We start from the raw sequence: 22,695 nt of genomic DNA, 5'->3' as shown, positions 1-22,695 counted from the left end.
GATTCAGAAACCTCCAGAATAATCTATTTATTCAAAAATTAAATGACTAATCTGGCTTAATAGGCTCCTTCTCAGAATAATCGATCCCTCAAAGGGGTGAACTCTCTTACTTATCAAATCAACTCTTTACTCATCAAGGGTCATTCCAAAGCTCTTTCTTTGGTGCAAACCACCCCCAAACTATTATACACACACTTTGCCCGAATTGAATCTATCACCCACATCAAAAGGCCAGTCTTCAAGCTCTTGAACTCAAACCTCCAAATCCTATAAATATCTTCCCTTGATCTCCCCCTTTTAAAATAGTCCTAAGACTTTCAGGTTAATGGTCTCCCTCTGCTGTGCTTGATCAACACATTATTCTGAGCACCCATTTTGAGGACTACAGGTCAACAGGGGGAATAAACACTTGTTCCAAATAAAATTTCCTACTTTTCATATTTCCCCATAGATCTGAGGAGACAGCTAGTCTTCTCCTTTTGGGAAAAAAAAAATCAGAAAAAGAGGCATGTATTCAAATCTCTGTCTTCTGAACAAACGTTCAGTTTACTGGTTGTTTCACATCAGAACAGAAGGATTCTTTGGGATTCCTCTCGCAGTCCTCAGAACTGGATTCAATATGCATACCCCTTTTTGAGTTCTTACTAGGTGAAAAATGCTGGCATCTTATCCTCAACAAACTCCTTTAAGGAAATATTTACATGTTTAATACTGAACAGCAGAGGTTGGCACCCTAGAGCTCCATCTGGCCCACCATCTGTGTTTGCAAATAAAGTTTTATTGGAACACAGACTCACTCATTTAATTACATATTGTCTATTGCTGCTTCCATGCTACAAGGGCAGAACTGATACTCATGATAGAGATATGTGGCCTGAAAAGCTAAAAGCATTTACTCTTTGACCCTTTACAGAAAAAAAGTGACTGACACCTGGTCTAAAGGAGTTATCTTGTTTACCAAAAGCCAGAAGGCAGCTAAGAAGTTCCAAATCCTAATGTTCACCCTTTGAAATGCCCTTCTTCTCTCTCCTTCTCCCCCATTCCTAGTAATGTCTGAGGTATAAATTATTTGTAGAGCACTAAGTTTTTAGCACCCTGTTAAAACAGTCATTTCGCCATTTCCAAATTGCCCTGCAATTTATTATTAAAAGTTTTAGGAATTCATCTCTAAATTCTGTTAACTTCGGATATAAAAAGCTGTATCTCACTGTCATAAATGATAACCACTGGTTTGTTTTTTTTTTATAGCATGTCAAGTTTCCCCTAAAGACATATGGATATTCAGTGGTGTACAGGAAATGGATGGTAGCAAACATTCCATGCCAATCGCTTCTCACAGTTGTCACACTGGAAATAAAAATAGATTTCAAACTGATATCAATTCATCAATTCTATTTGTGGTATCCTTTAAGATTCCCATATAGGCAAAAATAGTACATGAACCAAAAAATTTTACGCACCTCGCTGAAGGTAATAAAAAATGTGTGTACAGCTTTTTAAAAGGAAAACAAAACGTGAGACTTTAACAAAGTAACATTCCCCTTATCTCTTTGCACGCCTTCCATCGCACACCTAAATAAACAATCCTAGTGTATAATGTCTATTTTTGTACCTTTTGAGTCACCCTTATCTACTCTGAAACTTGTAAAAAAAATCCTATATAATTTTACATATAACTACAAAGCTCATGTTTTTAAAGGACACATTAATTAACATCCACATAATAGGTATGTTTTTCCAAAAAGTTCCAAATGTTTAAAGGCAGAACTGGCACCATGTAATTAAATATACTGTCTCATCAACGAATTGCAATATTATAGTAATGATCTTTATTATTGAACATAGATTGAAATAATACAACTTAAAATAAATACAAATATAACTATTCTCAAATAGGTGCTATATTTTTACTATAACAGAACACAATAAATTTAGAGATTTATTTGCAAATTAGATTTTTGCCATGGATAACATTGTATTAATCTAATTCCTTAGTTACTTCCCTTTCCTGTCATCTAGAAATGGTTTAATTTCTTAGGAAGGCACTGTAGTTCCTGCTGTGAAGCTAATTGCAGCTTCTACCCTAAATAAGGGTCATTAAAAACATGATCTCATTGAAATATCCTCAAAATTCCCTTTGAGAAACAGATTCCTATTTTCTGCTCAGCAGCAGACTCTAGCTGTTTGAAGACAAACAGCCTTTTGACATGGGCAGCGACTCTCTGATTTTATCTCTTCTAAATTTATCCACTTCCCTTTTTTAAAGTATCTGGACTATTTTGTGTTTCTTTTCTCCTTTTTTCCATTCATTCAACCATCAAGCATTTGAGCCTAGAGTTTGTATGGGGTATTATGTAGGTCACCTTTTTTGAATTAAGAAAGAAAAACATTTATAGATTCCCCTATGGTACTCTCAAAATATACTTCTAATTGCTAAAGAAAATATATGTTATACAAAATTCAGATAAGAAGAAAAGTTCACCTGGAAGATAACCACCAGACCCGATTATAGCTAACATCTTAGAAGTATTTCATTCCAAGTTTTTTCTGTGTTTTCCAAAGTCGATATGGTAGATTGTGTAAATGGCCAAAATTTTCCACCCCTGAGAGTTCCAGAGGACTTTCTACTTCTTCCCATCAACAGATGCAATCTGTTTCTCCATCCTTTGAGAGTGGGCTGAGCTTCTGATTTTCATTGGGCAATAGCATGTCTGCAGACACATGATATAAACAGAGACTTGGAAAGGCACTTCTGTGCTTCCTGGATCCCAACACTGCCCAGGCTAGCCTGCTGGAGGATGAGAGACCATGTGGAGCAGAGTTCAGGCCTCCCAGCCAAAGCCGTTCTAGACCACTCAACCTACCAGCCAACCTCAGACGCACGAATGAGCCTGGCCAAGATCTGCCCAGTCTGGCCGGGATGAGCAAAACCATAGACTCATTGGAAACATCAATGGCTGTTTTAAGTCACTGAGTTTGGGGGAATTTGTTTGGCAGCAATTACTAACCAATCCAGTTCCAGTAATATTATATATACTACCTTGTGTACAACTGTATACACAACATTTTCACCTGAATGTTACTTAAATTTGCCTATGTGTATAAAACATTATAATAATAAGCCAGTTTCCTATTGTGGGAAATGGAAGATACTCAGACTAATCTAACAGATAACAAACAAAGACTTTCTTCCCCTAACACTCTGCTCTGCAGACGGGTTCAGAGTGTGCGTGAGGTGGGTGGGGCAAAGCTATATCCATGTGCTAACAAAAAAACAACATTTTTAGCAGCAAAAACACTTGCCTCTTTTTGCCTTATGTGGTTTTTCGCTCAGTCTTTTAAAAGCTGTTGCTCCAATGTTTTTATGACTAGAAAATTGTCATTCTTATCTTAGTTCCTCGTACATGATGCATTTGTTTTCTGTGCTTCCTATTAAGATTTTATTTTTATCACTGATTTTGAGCAAATGGATTACAATGTTCCTTGGGGTGGTATTGATGTTGCTTCTGCTTCAGAATCATTGAGTTTCTTGTATCTCTAGTTTATAACTCTTAACCAAGTTTATTTTAATAGCCTTTACTTCTTCAAGTAAATATGTTTTCTGTATCCATTTCACTCTCCTCTTCTTCTCAGACTCCAATCACGTGCAAATGAAGGCATTTGCATTGTTCCATAACCCACTGATGCTGTTTATTTTTCATTCTTTTTACATAATTTTTATTAATGTGTATTGGAGTTCACGTCTTTTCATCTGCAGTGTTTAATTGGCTGTTAATCACACCCAGTTTACTTTTCATTTCAGAAATTACATATTTCCCTTCTGAATTCACTTTTTTCTCTCTTTTGTATCATTTGTTTCTCTCCTTGATGTGTTCTTCTGTGTATTTAAATAGATAGAGTATGTAAAGCCCTTTTGTACTGATTCTATCCTGTGTTATCTCAGTCTCCTTTTCTCATGACTGATTTTTCTACTTCTTTTGACTCATATTTTTCCTCCTTCTTCTGCATTCCTGGCAGAGTTTTATTGACTGCCAGACAGTGTCATTTTCACACTGTTGGGTGCAGTTTTTAAAAACTTCTTAGCTATGTTTTTCCTTAGTGTTTTGGTTGCAATTAATGTGGTGTTAATTAATCCATTCAGGTCTGGATTTTAAGTTTTATGACAGTAGAACAAGAGTAGCCCTTCATGTGAGGCTGATTTGGTCCCACTTTTAAGGTAACACCACTCTGAGAACTAGAATGTGCTCTATGTTAGGAAGACTTCCTACTCTAGCTGATGGTAGCAACTACCCCCAGCCCTGTGTGAGCTCTGGGGATTGTTCCAGCTGATCCTTTCTGTTGGTTCTTTCTCCATCTTGGGTCATGTCCACATACTTATGCACATGTCAGCATTCCGTCAAATTCAGTAGAATATCTTGACCGATCTCCCATATTGTAGCTTCCTTCTCTGCATTACTTTGACTTTCAAATACTAGTTGCAGTGGTTCCTCCAACTCCATGCTTTGTCCCCTGAACTCAAAGAGATCTCTGAGCTCCCGCTGTGTTTCCATACCCTAAGCAACAAGAAGCTGGCACACTCATAGGACTTACTTATTTGTTTCTCTACTCCTGGGATCACTATCTCGTGATGCCTACTATCTAAAGTCTCAAAAGAAAATACGTTGCACAATTTTGTCTGTTTTTCTCGTTTCTTGAGGTCATAGAGTAAATACAATCCTGGGAATTCCATCATGTACAAAAACAGAAGTCCGGATAGTCAAGTCAACTTGGAGTGTTATGTTGAAGTTTTATTCTACTCTCAATATTTTTGGGGAGAGAAGGAATGAATGGGATTGGCATTCAGATTAGCTAAAATATGTATAGATAGAGTCTGCTTGTGGCTAGAAATTTCCTGGATGATATGGATTGGTTTATAAGATCCCTAGTTCAATTAGACCCTTTTCTGTCAGAGTGGGGAGGTTCAGTTCCTTCAAATGATGTTTTTTATTTGTGTGGTGGGGGAAGGGTAAAAATAATTGAGGGTAGGATTGTGTGTCCATCAGTACTTTTTTTTCTTGTGAGATTCTAAATGCCCCTTTCTTTCTTCTGTTTTCATTTACCACCTATGCTCAAAACATAGCATTTCACTCCTTTTTTTCAACTGACTTCTTCCCAAGATGTGATGCTTTTCCAAGACTACCACCTTGAAATCTTGCAACCTTCCATCTCCATCACTGTGATCAGTGGTCTGATATTCTAGAGCCCTTTATAAATATTTTTACAGTTAGTCGTGGATTGTATATTTTTTAGGCGAACATTAGGTCAATCTTTGGCTTATTGCTTCTGTTCTCATGCATTTTGTCTAGAACCCCCTCCTCATCTGTGAAAGATTTTTTGCAGATCTTGTGGGAGCTTTAGAAATAGTTCTTCTGGAAATTGTTTTCTATTTTTTGCATTTTTCTTCTTACTTGTTATTTGAAGTTTCTACTCTTTTCTCTCATGTAGTTATGCCACAGGCCTGGGTTTGCTTGGTTTTATTTGTGCATGTGTGTTGTTGTTTTTGGACTCTCTGTTTTCTTGCACGCTGTGTTAAGAGATATAGATTTAGGTGACCATCATTATATTGGTTTCCTCCAATTATCTTTTTACGACTTAGTCTAGTTTGGTATCCTATAATGCATAAATACTTCAGTGTTGCTTTGAGACGATAGAAATGCCTCTGTTAGCTCTTTCAGACATTTGGTGTTCTCAGAAATTCTTCAGTTATAGTACATTGACTTCTAAGAATATGTGCTGTTTGGATGTCATATGTTTTTTATCTTCCTAATAGCTGAAAACTATTAAAACAACTACAAAGAACCTATGCTCTAGATAAGAGTTATCTATAAGCTGAATAGTATGTATGTCCTTGTCTCATAACCCCATAACGAAAAAACACTGCCCATGTTTATTAGTCCTGAAAAATAAACTTACAAAGTTTTAATTTTCTCATGGCTATGAGTTAACCAAAGTCATAAACATTTTACTAAATTTCTAACATTTCACTGTTACAATTTTCTCTCTACCCTATTTGAATCCCAATAAATCTTGAGCCAACTAGAGTTTTTCACTCAAACATTGATCGTTAATGAATGTATGATTTCTGAGGGTGTCTTAAGTGTTCACATATGCATGAGCTTTAAATGTACTTTACAATCTGGAAAGGACCTTGTCAAGTATGATTTTCTGAATAATACTTCCAAGACTTCAGCTCCCTGCCACTCAATTCACATGTTTGTCCTGCAAACAACCTTTTTGTTAAGGATTTTTAAATGGTTATAACTGAGCACATTTAAGATGCAAATCCTTCATGCAGAATTTAGCAATTTATTACATTGCTTCCATTAGCTTTAAGGAGAGAGTTGTGAAGTAGTAAAAAAGTGTACACATTCAGATCTTTGCACCCGATATCAGCAATCAGCAAGATTAAACATAATGGTTTCTTTTTTTTTTTTGGCAATATTCTTATGAGGCAAATAGGAACACAATTTGGATTACTAGTTAGGTTAATCTCTTCTGGGTATCCCCAAAGGGAGCCAAAATCAAGTGTGTTAAATGCCATTTCTATACAGATACGGAGGCAATCTGAAGGCTGCGCATCTCCTACTGGTCTTTCAAATGAAACTATTTTATAACCCGTAAAAGGATATTGTTTTTGTCATCCCCTGTATCATAGAAGTAAATGCACTGGTACTCTAAAGCAACCACAGGCTTAGGTTTTAAAACAGGGCAATGTTTTAATGCTCTTTGATATCCTCACTTAAAAATAATCTTTTATGCAGGAAATGTTCTGGAGGATTCACTTTTAAATGGGATTAACCCTTGTTAACCCTTGTTTCTCAAAAAAGGCAATTTTCTGTATTCAATTTGAGATTTAGTTCAATTAGTTTGCCTATTGGTCTTCTTAAAAATTACTTCTGTCTTCCTGAGTTCAGATTTCCAATTTGTCCAAGTATGGAATTAAGCATCCATGTCTAGACACAGTTACCCTCATCATTTCTCTACATAATATTGAAGAATTAATCATGAATTCAAATATAGGCTTCATTTGTCTTTTCTTATTTCCTGTGCTCTCTGTGTATGAGGCACATAGAGGAAATCCTAAAAAATGCCCCAGAATCATAAGTGTCAGAGTATGCCTTGATTACTGAAGAAGATGCCTCTGCAGACATGTGCTTATCTTGTAATAACCGGAAATGATGTTTTAAAAGTTCTTTTGCTTATAATTATTTATCTAAAATCATATTTTTAACAAAGACATTATGAAACACGTATTGTGATATTTATTTTGCAATATGCTAAAATGTAAGCTAGTGTGATTTTGTTGTGACTTATATTTGATATGAGCTTCTCCTCTTCTTACCATCTCCCCTAAGATATCCAATTTTACCTGCTTGAGTAGAGTTCACCATTGATAAAATAAATGTTCCTCACCATCATCAAGAATGAGGATTTACTTTTAGGACTTATAACTTCAAAATACATTTTGATTAAAAATTCTGCCATATAATAGTTTATCTACTATTATATAAATAAAAGATATACATATAATGAAGACTTTAAGTAAGAAAAATGTATGCAACACGTTAGAAGACTTTTAAAAAATTTAAAATAAAAATTAAATTAAATATAAAGTTTAAAATGAAGTTTAAAAGTTCATTTTATTATTATAATTTCCTAAATTTATAAATAGATTTGCATCATCTACTACCAAAATTCACTTGAAATAATTTATAAATACTTTTGCCTCATCTATTTTGAAATTAATTTGAAGTCAATGGGCTCTCCAGAAAAATATCCACCAGGAAAACATAATTAAGTAAATTTAGTCTCTGAATTCTGAATACGTTAAAGCTCCTTCACGGAATTTCACCTATATCAAAGTATTTAAAAATCCTCATTTCCCAAAACAATTAACCTATATTTTAATTTAAATTTTGCAAAGAAATACTCTTCTCTTGGTAATGAGAAAGGAATAATTCCCTAATTTATTTTTGTTGGTTCTGATAACACCAGGGCTAAGAAGTGGACTTCAGGGGAAGGAGTCCAATAGACAAGAGCGAATGCCAGAACTCATTTGTCACTTTAGAAAACATTATCATAGCTAACATGAATTAATAATAGTACTGTCATTAATATGATCATTGAAATTATTGTCCAATGCATTTAAATTAGTTCATCTAGTTTGCATCCACTATTAGTCATAGAAGGTTCAGAAGGCAGAGAATATTCAAAACCACCAGTGAAAACAGTAAGACACGCAGCCAAAGGAAGCCGAAATAAATGAAACACGTTGAATTGTTTCACGTGCAACCATTTGAGCACAATGTGTTATTCATTATGCATCACAACAGGAACAAACACAGCGCCTGTGCAGCAGAGATTAACTCTTCATTGGAGGTATTTGCAACTTGGTATCCATTTCAGTGAATGCGTGTAGAAACTTGATGGAGCAAAACAACACTCTTTTGATATATGCATGTGCAATAACACACATGTGGAAATGTTGTGCTCTTCCTATAAAGAGAGCCCACAGCTTTAATGAGACCTGCAGAGTGGCTCAGCCCAAAACGTGTGTAAGGCATCCCTCTTCCACAACCATTCAATCAATAACAATTTACTGAATAATGATGTGCAGCCCACTGTGTCATCCAACAGGTAGGCATTTCCTGCCAACTCCCTTCCCTTATACTCCAGTAGGGCAAACAGACCTTGCCAAGTAAATTAACACACAAATAATTAGGAAATTCAAAGAGGGCATAATTAGGGTGGAGAACCAGGGAGGGGAGATGTGGGTTTCTGGTTTGATAATGTACTTACAACAAACCTGTAAAATGTTGCCAATACCTCAAAGGTGGCATTAAAGCTGAGACTCACTCAACTTGAAGGATTCAGTCATTCAAGGAGCAGCAGGAAGAGAATACCAGGGCCGGGAACAGCATATGCAAAGGCTGAAAGGGTGGAATGAGCCATGCTTGTTGTTTCACAGACAAGCTGGACACTCTGGAAGCAGACAAATTCAGGGTAGAGAGGTTTTCAGGAGAGCAAGAGGGTGGCTCGAAACAATTGTGGGAAAGATGCTAAGTATGAACTTATATCAATGAACTATAACTTATTATGTATTATATGAATTAATTATGTATACAAATTATAACAGGTAATTATAGTAGATTCTTTTTTGTTCAGAGCATTTTAAAAATATGCAAGTCAGAGCCATAATTCCATCATACAGCTATAGCTGCTTGTCATGTTTTAAAATAAGAGTAGAATTCGCTGAAACATTAGTGTCTTGTCTTGCATCCTTCTAATGTGGTTCTTTGATTCCGTTGTGATGGCCCACTGGTTTCTTAGATGCTCTGTAAACTCACAAGTGAAAAGATGGTGCTGATTTGTGTCCTGATGGCCAGGTGAGAAACACCTGCTTAGTCATGTGTGAGATCAAAATTGGCCACCCTGAAATATGTCTCTTTACCTTGATTATTTTCTCTGACCGACATTTGACCTCCTCCAAACTGCCTAAAGAATTTAACATAGAAGACCTGTTTCAGGAAGGAGCCACTATCATATGATGGCTGTAATAGCCTGTAGAATAGATGTTACAACAGGAAAGGCACCAAGACCCTCTTATCAAAAATTCTGTCTCTCCCCAGCCACATTCTCTAGGTGGCCCTGAAAAGAGTTGCCAGACAAACATTTACATTTATAAGAGAAATCTCCACTTGTAAAGGTATCTCCCTCTCTGTACTGGGAAGAGGGGGGATGACTTCTCCTCTAGAAACTTATCAATGTGGAAGGTGAGGCTGTAATTCTGCATAATAATCTTACTCTTGTTTGCTGTGCTTTTCTGGTAATCTCCTATAACTGACTTCCCCCATCCCCAACATCCTCCTTTGTCTTTAGCTAAAGATAGTATTTAAGATGAGACTCTCTGCCATTTTGTTGAGAAACTCAGTTTCCCTGGTTTCTTCCATGTATACATGTTATTAAACTTGGTATTATTTTCTCCTGCTAACCTGTTTTTTTAATTATTTGGCCAGCCATAAGAACCTTAAGGGAAAGGGTGTAAGGGGATTCTCTCTCTTCCTCAACAGTCACAAGTGTAAAATAGAACCCATCAAGTCTTCAAGTTGAATTCACATATTGGATATAAAAGAGTCGATTTCTCATGAAGAGTGTCAGTCTCCATTTCAGCTGCTGTTGAATTGTTTTTTAAAAAATGTAATGACCATATTCACTAAGTTACTTATATGCTACCTATTTTTACGTGATGGTATATTTTGATCTTGCTGTTTAACATACATTTGAAATGTTCTTGTATTAATTCGGGTTCCAGTTTCCTTTATTTCTAGCCCCATTAGATCATCAGTTATATTTACCTCTGACACACTGCTAATTTTGACCCTAACTCCCTTTGTATACCTCACATCTCATTCCCCAGAAGGACGTACTTACAGTCGTCCCCCCTTATCCACGGGGGATGCATTCCAAGACCCCAAAGGGGATGCCTGAAACCGTACATAGTACCAAACCCCATAAACTATGTTTTTTCCTATACATGCACATTTGAGGTGCAACATCAAAACTGGCACAAATTTCTTTTTCCTTCTTTACAATTTCATTAATACAAGATTTGTTCTTATCTTAGATCTTAGCAACCTCAGCCTACATTCTCTTTCTTTCCAAATTAAGTTGAGAACTTCCCCTTTTTCACCTAAAGGAAGCACTTTCTGGCTTCTCTTTGGCATATCTGAATTGCCAGCATCACTACTCTTGTGCTCTGGGGTAATTATTAAGTAAAATAAGGGTGACTTGAATACAAGTACTGTGATACCACGACAGTCTGACAACTGAGATGGCTACTAAGTGACTAACTAGGGTGATGTCTACAGCGTGGATCTGCTGGACAAAGGGATGAGTCACATCCCAGGGGGCTAAAGCCAGACTCTGCGAGGTTTCATCATGCTACTCAGAACTGCGTGCAATTTAAAACTTATGAATTGTTTATTTCTGGAATTTTCCATTTAGTGTTTTCAAACTGAGGTAGACCAGGGTAACTGAAGCAGTGGACAGCAAACTGTGGTTGAGGGAGGAGTACTGTACTGATCTTTCAATGATAAACACTTGTTCCCTCTTACTGGCTCTGGTTTTTAAATCACATGTCATCTGCCAGACCCTGTTCTAACCATTTAGCCAAAGTTTTCTCATTTAGTCTCTTCACCTAACGTGGCTGACGGGTACCTCTACTTTCTGCATTTTACACATTGGGGAAGTGCAGCCCCAAAAGGCCGAGTCACTTTCCCAGGTGCACAGACTGGTGACAGACAGGAAAGTGTCGGGGGAAGAGGGAGAATCTCCCTCTGCCCTTTCCCTTAAGGTTCTTCTGGCTGGCCAAATAATTAACAAGACAGGTTAGCAGGAGAAAATAATACCAAGTTTAATAACATGTATACACGGGAGAAACTCAGAAATGAGCAACTCGCCCCTCTGTCTAAGCTGCTTGCTTAAGTATTGCAGCTAAAGGCGAGGAACGTGTTGGGGGCGGGTAGTGGCCTGGGACTTCAGAGGGCAGGAGGACAATTCTTTTTAGGGGCATCTATAGATAATGTGGTCAGGGAGAGACAGAGTTTTTGATAAGAGAGGCTTGGTGCCTTTGCTATTGTAACCTCTATCCTACATTATCTTTATAGCCATCATGATAGATCTGTTCCAGGAAGGAGCCATCATGTCAAATTCTTTAGGCAGTTAGTGGGGGAGGTCAAATGTCCCTCAGAGAAAACAATCAAGGTAAAGAGATATATTTCAGGGTGGCCAAATCTTGATCTCCCACAATGGCAATTTGAATCCAAACAATCCCATTCCATGACCGATTCTGGGGTCTGGAAATCCAAAATTGAAACATAGATCTATGACTTATCTACAAATATACCACTAGTAAAAGTAACTGTGTTCAAAGGAATACGTGCATTTTTAATAAGCGTTTTGAGCTTCATTTTGAGCAAACACAGTACACCAGAGGTATTTTTATTTGACATAGTTTTATACTGAGAAGAATGAAATATTGATGCACAGGTATTAGTTATATAGTATCATTTAGCTTCCACAATTGAAGAATAATAAATAAAGTAAGTACAAATTTCAAATAAAAATTTACATTCTGAGTTCAGTGGTTTTTTTTACAAGCATTTAAATGACCGTGGTTTACATAAATTAGCAGATGCTTCAGTCACAATTACTGTGGTAATGACAACAGTCCTTTTTTGTTTTTGGTCTCAACTACTGTGCTAAAGAAACTAAGAAGATACAACTGATTTTTCAGAGTCTGAATCATTATAACTTCGTTCTCCCTCTAAATCATTTTCACTTTCTTAGACTGTTGTTTCCTCAAATGCTTGGGTTTTTTTTTTTTTCCTCTGGCTTTCTATCTTTTATATCAGAGAGGAAGTTTCTTCTGCAGCCTGCAGATTCTCACATTATCTGCAGGAATGAGTAGGATCCTGAGCTCCATCATATGATGCTCAAATGTTTTCTTTATAGCTCATTATTTTATGCCACAACCTCTGCCCACCAAACCATTGATACAAACACACAACACTCTGTGACCCACTGATTTTCCCTCCAGTCATAAAAAAAGAATCATTCACAGATCATTTTCAATAAGTTCTATGCACCCCTGCATACGAAATGAATTTGATTCTGAAATTTACTGGGGAACTGTTTTTCTACTTTCACAAAATATTTATGCCGCCTGTCTCTCTAAGGAATTCTGTTCAATGTTGACAAGTCATTTTCATTTCTCGAGGTCTCCCGAGAAACATTTTGTTCCGTCGCTTTCTAAGAAATGTCTTAATCTAAAGTTGTACTGGGTTGTATACATTAGTCCTGGGTATATTTGAAGTGATATCTCTTCTGTGGAAAAGTGGCCACTGAACAAAGAAGTTTAAATGAATGGATAAAGCAATACTTGCAGAAGAAACAAAATACTCCCAGTATAGTGATATTATATCCCTTGGAGACATGTTCAGATTTGTTCTGGGATGTTTTTTTGTTATCACAGTAGAAAAAACAAAATTCGTACTCATGTTCCTTCTAAAGTCTTCAACTTAACAGATAAATAATACAAACAACCATCTTTTTGATGGATTTCTATGTCAAGAGATATATTTTTTGTAGAAGTTAAATAAATCTCTTCTGTAAAATAAGGTTCACATAAACCTAAAAATAATAGTAAAAATTGAGTTGGTTACATCATGCGCACACACACTCCCCTCCTCGTGTCCACAAAACACCCACTTGTTTGCTATTTCTCACTGTCTGTGTCCATTCTTGGATATCAAGATGGAAGAATTGATGACATATAGACATTTTTTTCCCCCCAGGAAGCACCCCCTTTGGGGAAGGAGGACACTGTGACTAGTCATTGGAAAGCTGGCTCTCCCAGCCTCTCTTTGGCACATTCTCCAAACCAGCACATCCAAAATAATTCTCTTGTAACATAACCCAGCATCACTTGGCAGGCCGCCCCACACCAACCCTGTCAGCTCCAGCCAGGACAACACAAACATGGCTCTGCTTTGGCATCCAGAGGCAGCGTCAAGGAGAAACTGCTCTCTGAGCCAACACCCTCCCATTTCTGCCTGCTATTGCCTGGTTCAGATGCCTCCACTCAAAATGGGGTTGCTCAGATTCTGCATCCTTTAGGCCGAATGATAAAGTTTACTAGGTCCCAATGCACTCAATATCCTTGAGTGGAGGGAAAATAGTACAGTGAAAATAAAAACTCCCATTGAAAAATAAAGCAGTAAATATTCGATCGTATGGATAGACCACATCCCATTTATCCATCAGTTGACGGACATTTGGGTTGTTTCTGCCTGTTGGCTATTGTGAATAGTACTGTTGTGAACAGACATACACCGATTTTTGTCTGAACACCTCTTTTCAGGTTTCTTGGGTAAATACTCAGGAGTGGGATTGCTGAGTCATAAGGTAATTCTGAGTTTAACTTATTCGAGGAACCGCCAAACTATTTTCCACAGCAGCTGCAGCCGTAAAAAAGAATGAAGCCCTGATATATGCTACGACATGGATGACCCTTAACGGAGAGAAGCCAGACACAAAAGGCTACATATTGTATGAGTCCATTGATACGAAATATCCAGAGTGAGAAAATCCATAGAGACAGAAGGCTGAGTAATGGTTGCCAGGGGCTGGAGGGAGGAGAGAATGAGAAGTTACTAGTAATGGGTACAAGGTTTCCTTTGGAGGGGATGAAATATTCTTGAATTGGATAGAGATGTTGGTTGCACAGCTTTGATACTGCACTAAATGCCACTAATGGTAAATTTTATGATATGTGTCTTTCACTGAGCTCCATCTGTGTGCCAGCCCCTGATGACCACTGAACAAAACAGACTGTATTTCTGCCACAAAAGACATCCCAGTGAAAGCCATGGCCATACTTCAAATAAATAAAATATATGTGATGTAGACTTAAGTGCTGGGGAGTGAAATAAAGTAGAGAAGAAGTTGGGAAGTGATGGGGGTGTGGAAGTTTGTAATTTTAGATAGGGCGGCCCAGGAAAGCCCCACTGACTAGGGGACATGTAACTCAAACCTGAGGTGGGAGAGGAAGCAAGCCTCGTAGATATTACAAACAGAGCACTGGTAGCAGAGAGAACAGGAAGTGCAAAGGCTCTGAGGCCAGAGCATGCCTGCCACGTTCTAGGAAAAAGGAGGCAGTGGGGTGGTAGGGGCAAAGTACAGGAGGGGAGACACAGTCAGAGAAGGAGTGGGGCAGGGGACACCAGGCACGTTCTTCTCCATTTTGGTAACCAGTGCGAATTTGACTGTGATTGAGAGAGGAAGCCACAGGGTGTTTTGGACAAAAGTGTACTGTCTCAGTCAGCTCAGGCTGCCATAACAAAATCCCACAGATGGGGGGTTTAAACAACAAGCATTTATTTCTGACAGTTCTGGAGGCCTCGAGTAGGAGATCAAGGTGGCAGCATGGTTTGGCTCTTGTGAGAACTCGCTGCCTGGCTTGTAGACGGCCACCTTCTCATTGTGTCTTCACATGGTGGAGAGAGAGAGCAAGCTCTCTACTGTCTCTTCTTATAAGGGCACTAATCCTATCACGGGCGCCCCACCCTCATGACCTCATCTAACCCTAATCACCTCCCAAAGGCCTCACCACCAAACACCAGCATATTGAGCATGAAGGCTTCAGCATATGGATTTGAGGGACACACACGTTCAGTCCACAGCACGTACAATAACCATCCTCATGGTTGTACACTGTCTGGCTGCTAAGGCTCTCACCCACCTGGGGTATTGTAGTGGAGAGGCCAAATATATACTGCTTTCTATCTCTGTGTTATGTCACTTACTATAATATCTTTGCCCACTTAAAAATATTCATAAAAATATTACCCCAAATCTGGGCAATTTTACCCACTTAGGCTTATGTGGATTCCAAGTTTGTGTTGTGTTTAAAAGGCCTTCCAAGCCACAGGTTATTAAAAAAAAGTGTATTGAATGAATGGCCTTCTATGTTGGTTTTTAGTTTATAAAATAATAAATACATATATTTATATGTAAAAAAATAAATATATACATGTTTGTATATATACACACACATACATATATCTGCTTTTCTATTTTTATATATATAGTCTATATATATTATACTATATTATATATAGTATATTATATATTATCATGTTAACAAATATATTAATATATATAAATATATTAAATATATTTATATATATTAATATATTTATATATAAATATATTTATATATAAATATATATATTAAATATATATTAATATATATAAATACATGTAAAAATAGATTATATATGTATAACATATTACATATATACTATTATATAAACTCAAGACAGGACTGGATAAAAGTCTATCTAGATTATTATATTATCCAGTCCTGCCTTTGGTTTATATAATATTATACATAAATATATTTATATATACTGAATGGACAGTTAATTTCTCAGAGAGGAATTTTGATTTTCATCATTTGTGATGAGACAACTGACAGCTAACCAGAGTGCCAGGGGTGAGGGTATTATCAACCGATCATGATGCCTATCAGTATTTTAACAACCAGAACATCTGATCATTCCTTCTGCCCATGAAGCCAAAATCTAAGACAGAAAAGGATGCGGCATGTTTTTAGAGTGGTGCTTACTAATTACCATGTGCAGGGATCTATGGGGATCTTATTGAAGGGCAGATTCTGATTGTGTAGGTCTCTTGTTCAGCTCACAGCTAATTCAGTGCTGCTGGTCCCCCCACTTTGAGAAGCAAGAGAGTGGAAGTCGTTTATTCAAGACAAGCACGCCTTTTGAAACTAAAATTTCTTTGAGGATTATATACCCCCAAATCTCCATCCATTACAAAAAGATTAATTTGCTATATGTTCCTTGACAACGTAGAGGATAAAGCATATCATGGAAATACATGTGTCTGCAAATGATCAAAATGGTTGTTTTTCAAACAGAGTGCATAAAGCAAAATAATTGACAGAGAGAAGCCGGAATCAGATCAAATCTCACAGCTTTGCAACTTTCTTAAAAACCTCTGGGGAGAAGAGTTGTAAGGTTTCTAGGTTTACAATGAGAAACCAGGTCATAATGCCCCTAAAGTACATCCCCAAATGCCTTTTTAATCGTTTCTTTCCCTCTCTGACACATGATTTTTAAAATGTACTTTTTTCCCCTTGTGTCAAATGAAGTGGCATTCAGAAATTACCTCTTAGAGACTGAAACACTCAGAATTCACTAGAGTACATTTTAGCCAGGTTGGAGAGAGCAATAATTGACTTAATTGAGGAAACATACATGGAGCTTCCGTCAATAGTTTGCCAAAGTATATAAAAATAATGGTCTAGAAGAACAAACATTAAATTACAAGCTTTTTCTTTAATAATTAATATTGATATACAAAAGTTATTGAATAGGGAATTCTGAGCCAAAATTATATCTGTCTATCTATCTATCTCTCTATCTATCATTTATCTATCTATCTACCCATCCATCCATCAATCAATCATCTATCTATTGATTCATCATCTATCGTCTATCTATCCATTTATCATCTATCTACCTATTTATCTATCTATCTCTCCATATAAACATTTAAAGAAATTTTTGTTATGTGTGTATACATGTGTGTATACTTTTTAAAAACCTTGGCACATAATTATTGAATGCATTTTCTGTGATAAACACTTTTTTATGAGCAGATCATTCTTGCCTCAGTTTGTAAGTTAGCATTTACTATAATTTAAATATTCATTAAACTCCACCATATTAGTAGTAATATATTTCTAATTTTACGGAAGAACGCCCTGAAGCCCAGTGTGCCTAATTTGCCAAGGTTCGCACAAACTCAGTGAAGAGCGGTGTCATGATATTTGTCTGGTGGCAAAACCCAAGCCAGTGAACTATAGGCCAGCCATGTGACCGGTCAAAGAGATGGCAGTTGTGAGTTACAATTTCAAATTTCCTTTGTAGTATAGCACTGACTTTCTGCTACCTGACACTTCCATGTTCTCGTCCATGACCAATTGAGGATCTGATAAGACTATTGACATTTGGGGCTGGATAATTCTCTGTTGTAGGTGCTGTCCTGTGCTTTGTAGGATGATAAGCAACATCCCTGGTCTCCACCCACCATGAGAGTTGAGATCCTCATAAATGTTTCCACATGACCAATGTCCTCTTGGGGGCAAAATCACCACAGTTGACAACTGCCGTTACAGATTAAGCTGAATTGCAAGCTTCTTATTTTTTGAGATATTTAAGCCCACACATTGCTCTTAAGTTTCTTTTTTATTTCAGAATTATAAACATGAATTTGCTTCCTTGCAAACTATTTGTGTCTCTCTTTCTTCCTTAGAGTCCTAAGATGCATAAAGGCTTGATGTAGTAAATTTCTGAAAACTCGCTCTTGAAGTAGGAATCTCACTTTGCATTCACGGACTCTCACATGATGTCCCTATAAATCCATTTTAAAAAGAATTAGAACATTGTGTGTGTGAGAAGTCTTTTCTGGTACTCTCAGTCCCATATACCTGTATAAGCCATGCCTCTGAAAAGTCCTTATGCCACAGAGTCCAGAAACATTGACCATTCGAAACCTAAGAAGAATATGCCATGCACAAGAAGATACACATTTGATTTTTGCTATAATCCAAAGGGAGTTAGACAGACATACTGCATAGCCATTAAACTTTCTCCATGCTCAAAGATTAATCTTGGCTGTTGATATAGTAGATGAAATTCTCAAGCCACCATTAAAATGTAGTAATCAGGGATATGTAAACTACTAAGAGTAGAAGATACTGAGATTATATAATTTTATTCTTCTTTATTAATAATAGCTCTCTTCTTTGTGGTTTCTAAATGAAATTAGACTTTCTGAGAAAAGAAAGACAACTCATTACAAATATTTGTTGCATAAAACAAATAATAACTAAAGTATCTATGATACTCTTAATTGACTAAAACAACAAATTTGGGAGAATATATGTTGGCACATATAGAGTAGGCGATGGAACTTGATGAGTCCAAATGGAAATTCATTTTCTAGGTTCGCCACTAAAGAGGTATATTTATTTACAGTATAACTAGTGTTTGACAATAAATTATTATGACAAACCAAATAAAGGCAAAGCAAAATGTGTACTGGGCCCATTTGGATCTCTTCTAGGATATTTTGACAGTATGATTTACCAATCTATTTGGATTTGGCTAATGGTTTACCTCTCATTTTTCTTAACATAATTATCTTGAGCCTTATAAGTTCAGAAGAAATATATTCCAACCCTGTTCTATGTGGAGTCCTTAAGTTAGTTATAAAATAACTTTAATATTCATGATATTTCAAACACTCTTTTATTATAATGAGTAAATGGAAACCTAATATAGCTTTAAATGCATGAAATATATGAATTACTTTAGATAGCTAATTTTTCCCCTTAGATATTTATTATGATGATATTTCTCATCTTACTATATCTTTGATCCAAAAGGTTGGAAACAGTACATTCTCAAATTTCACATACAGGAGTATTATTACAATGCACTGATGTAGTATTTATTGGCTTCTTTTAAAGTAAAAATATAATTAAAGTATGGTATTAAATATTAAAATATGATATTAAATATAATTGTGTAGTAAAATACACTTTTAAGTATAGTTTAAATATTCAGAATAATCCCAAGTGTGCTTAAATCAGTGCAAATTTGATGGCTACTTCCCTTTAATCTCAAAGGCCAATATGTTTTATAAAATGGTAATTATTTGATAACCTTCCTTTAGTTATGCACTAAAGAGTTTAGTGAAGGGTTTGTACTGATTATTTCTCTATATTGTTTACGTTTTGTCTTTTCTATGTATAATCAATAAAGAATCCTGCTTAGGCAATTTATTGCACCAGATAAAACTAGATTTGATTAATTAATTGCTTAGAATTGGACATCCATGGCCCTGGGGTCTACAGGCGATCTAAACTGAATTATCCAGTTGAGCTCTCCTGTCAGTAATCTTTGTGGACAGTCATTCCTGGAATCCTATTAGCTTTACCCCTGTATTTGTTTTTTCTGGGCTGCCTCTCCATGGAATATTCACTATATGTTGAAGCCTACTGCATATGGGGAAATGAGAAAGGATTCGCAAAAACGGTGTGGTTTAAAATAGTATTTCTGCAGGAAGAAAATTAAATATTTAAAAATAAAAGATGAATTCAAATAAAGTGAAAGTGAGTTTTTTTTAATTAATTAAAATCTACTTATTCTGGGGAGACAAATTGAGGGTCATGTCTCAGATGTATTCATTTTTTAATTGAAATCTATAAGTAGAATAAAAAATCTATTTGCAGAACCTCAAAATCAGATTTTGGTTTCTCTACTATTATGAGTATTTCTGGTCGTGAAAATAGTTATATCATGCATTTGTATGGTGAGAGAGCACCCAAAAAACTGTAGCATTCTAAATAGATTACAGTGATAAAGAAATTGATAATTAAGCTCTGTGTTATACATATTAGCTGTTATTCATGTTTATTTGGGTCTCTAAAATTCAAGAGATTTAAACATAGACTGTCACTGTGATGTATTTGCCCTAAAATTTTATAAAGCCTGGATAACCTGCTTTTATTTTATAGCCTTTATTGTTTAATTTGTTCAGAAATTATATATAATGAAATGAATGCACATAAATATACATTTAATTATTTAAAGTGACAAAATGTAGTCATAGAAATGAATAACTCTCCTTTGTATTCATCAGTCTTTAATCCTCAGATGGAAGAGACCAGTAGATGATGGAGGTTTTATTCTATGAATTCTATTTTGTGGGGTGACTCCCCTGCCCTGTTTCATTATGGGCATTTCTCTGTGAAGGATATGTGCTTCATCATAATATGATGTGCTTACGTCACACAATGTATTAAACTGTGCTCATAATTATCCATATTGTGAAAGGCCACTATACATGGCTGATAGTGTAAATTTTTGGGATTCAGCAAACTTAGTGAGTGTATGGGCATAGAAAAAATGAAAATCAGAAAAGAGAGAAAGGATCTGAACTCTAGAGAAAGAACATGAGAGTATGTCTCAATCAAAGCAAAGAGCCTTTCTGGAAGGTAGTTGGCAGTAAACAAATTTACCCTGCATGAATTTATTGATGATTGCAACTTATATCGTACATCACCAATTTTCCATTCTGTACTCACTTGAAATACAGTCACTGCAAAAACTTAGGAAGTCTTCAAGAAGATTGTGAGTGAAATGGGAACCTGATGAGGTTTGAATAAAAGAGTAAGATGACTTGCAAAACATGTTGATTGGTAAGCCTCTATCGTGTATAAGGGAATTCATGATATTAGTGATTCTAAGTGCCCATTAAAGCAGCTGGAATAACAAGCAGACCACTTTGACCATATACAATCTTTTAAGACAGCTGTGAATCTATTTACAACCCTCCATAAAACGGAAAATTGTGCAGGAAAACAACCTAAGTGTTTAACAAGTTTTGGCGTTTTCCAGTTGAATCAATAATGCCTGGTTACTTCCTTTTGGTTTTCTCATTCTCAGAAATTAATGCAACTGTGTCATTGTAAATGTTTTACTGACTTCAGTAATTATGACATTTATTCATTTAAAGCCATTTATTGAGCTCACATGATGAGCAAATGCATATGCTAATTTTGAGAGATGCAAATATAAATATGGTATCCGGGAATCGGCAGAAATGACTCTCCCTGCAGAGATTTCCAAATGTGCCACATTTGGCAGTTAGTAAAATAAAGTTCTGGTTACAGATTATAATTGTATTCGTCCTGTTAGAAATGCAAATTAATGATGACACGGTCTATGACAGAGAGATACAATAAAGCAAATATAAGCCTTTGTAGAAAATGCAATCATTTTTAAATCACAGAGTATGGCATTCAACAACATTAGAAAGCATTTAAGAAGCAATTGTTGCATGCAAAGTGGTGCAGCAGGTTCTGAAGATAAAGGGATGAATTAGATATGTTACATCAAGGGATTCAGACTGCAGCTAAGGAAAAAGGTATGTGATAGCACCTTGAGTACAGTGTCCCCATTTGTATAATGGGAATCTGGAGGGGTGAAAAATCAAAGGAAATTGGAGAAGGATGCACTGAGTAATGACATCTGAGCTGAGAATTCAAAGATGGTGGGGGCTTCATCAGGCAGGCAAAGCAAACCAAGAAGGGGGACTTTCGGGAATATAGGAAGGCTGTCCCACGTGGAGAGAAGAGAAGCCAATGTGCACGGGGACAGAGTGAAGTGCTGGGTTCCACAAACCTTAGGGGTAGCCATCATCCTGTACTAAAGGGATATATACATCCCAAAGTGTATCTAACTACTTCATCAAATTCTGATCATCTATTGCTTAATTGATATTCCTTTTTTGGTGGTCGGCTTTGCAACCATGTTGTCGTTGAAAACATAAATTCTAGCTGTGCCTTTGAAGATGAGTTCAGAGAAGTCTCAAGAATTTGCCAAAAAGAAGAAAAACAATAGAAGTGATTACTGTACAGACACTAGGTAATTATACAGACGGTCCCCGATTTATGATGGTTTGACTTAAAATTTTTTGACTTTACGATGGTGCTAAAGTGACAAGCATTCAGTAGAAACTGTACTTGAAATTTTGAATTTTGATCTTTTCCCAGGTTAGCAATATGTAGTACAATCCCCTCTCAGTTAGCCCCATGATCACGAGCCCCAATGGATCACTTAGAACCATTCTGTTTTCTCTTTCAGTTCAGTATTCAATGAATTACACGAGATATTCAACATTTTATTGTAAAATAGGCTTTACGTAAGATGATTGTAGGCTGTAGGTTAATGGAAGCGTTCTGAGCACGTTTAAGGTGGGCTGGGCTAAGCAATGATGTTCAGTAGGGTAGGTGTTAAATGCATTTTGATTTACCATATTTTCAACTTCTGATGGGTTAATTGATATGTAACCTCTTCGTAAGTAGAGGAAGACCACTATTTTGAATATGCCTCTGCTATTTGCACGGTTTCTTCACATATGGCTTATGTTGTTTCTGACATTTACCACTAAAAGTCATGTGGTACTTGTCACATTTTCTCTTCCTGACTTTCCGTGTAA

This window comes from Diceros bicornis, chromosome X, assembly GCF_020826845.1.
Source record: "Diceros bicornis minor isolate mBicDic1 chromosome X, mDicBic1.mat.cur, whole genome shotgun sequence".
In the NCBI taxonomy this organism is placed as follows: Eukaryota; Metazoa; Chordata; class Mammalia; order Perissodactyla; family Rhinocerotidae; genus Diceros; species Diceros bicornis.
The sequence above is the reverse complement of the archived record's forward strand: the minus strand, read 5'-3'. Positions refer to the sequence as shown.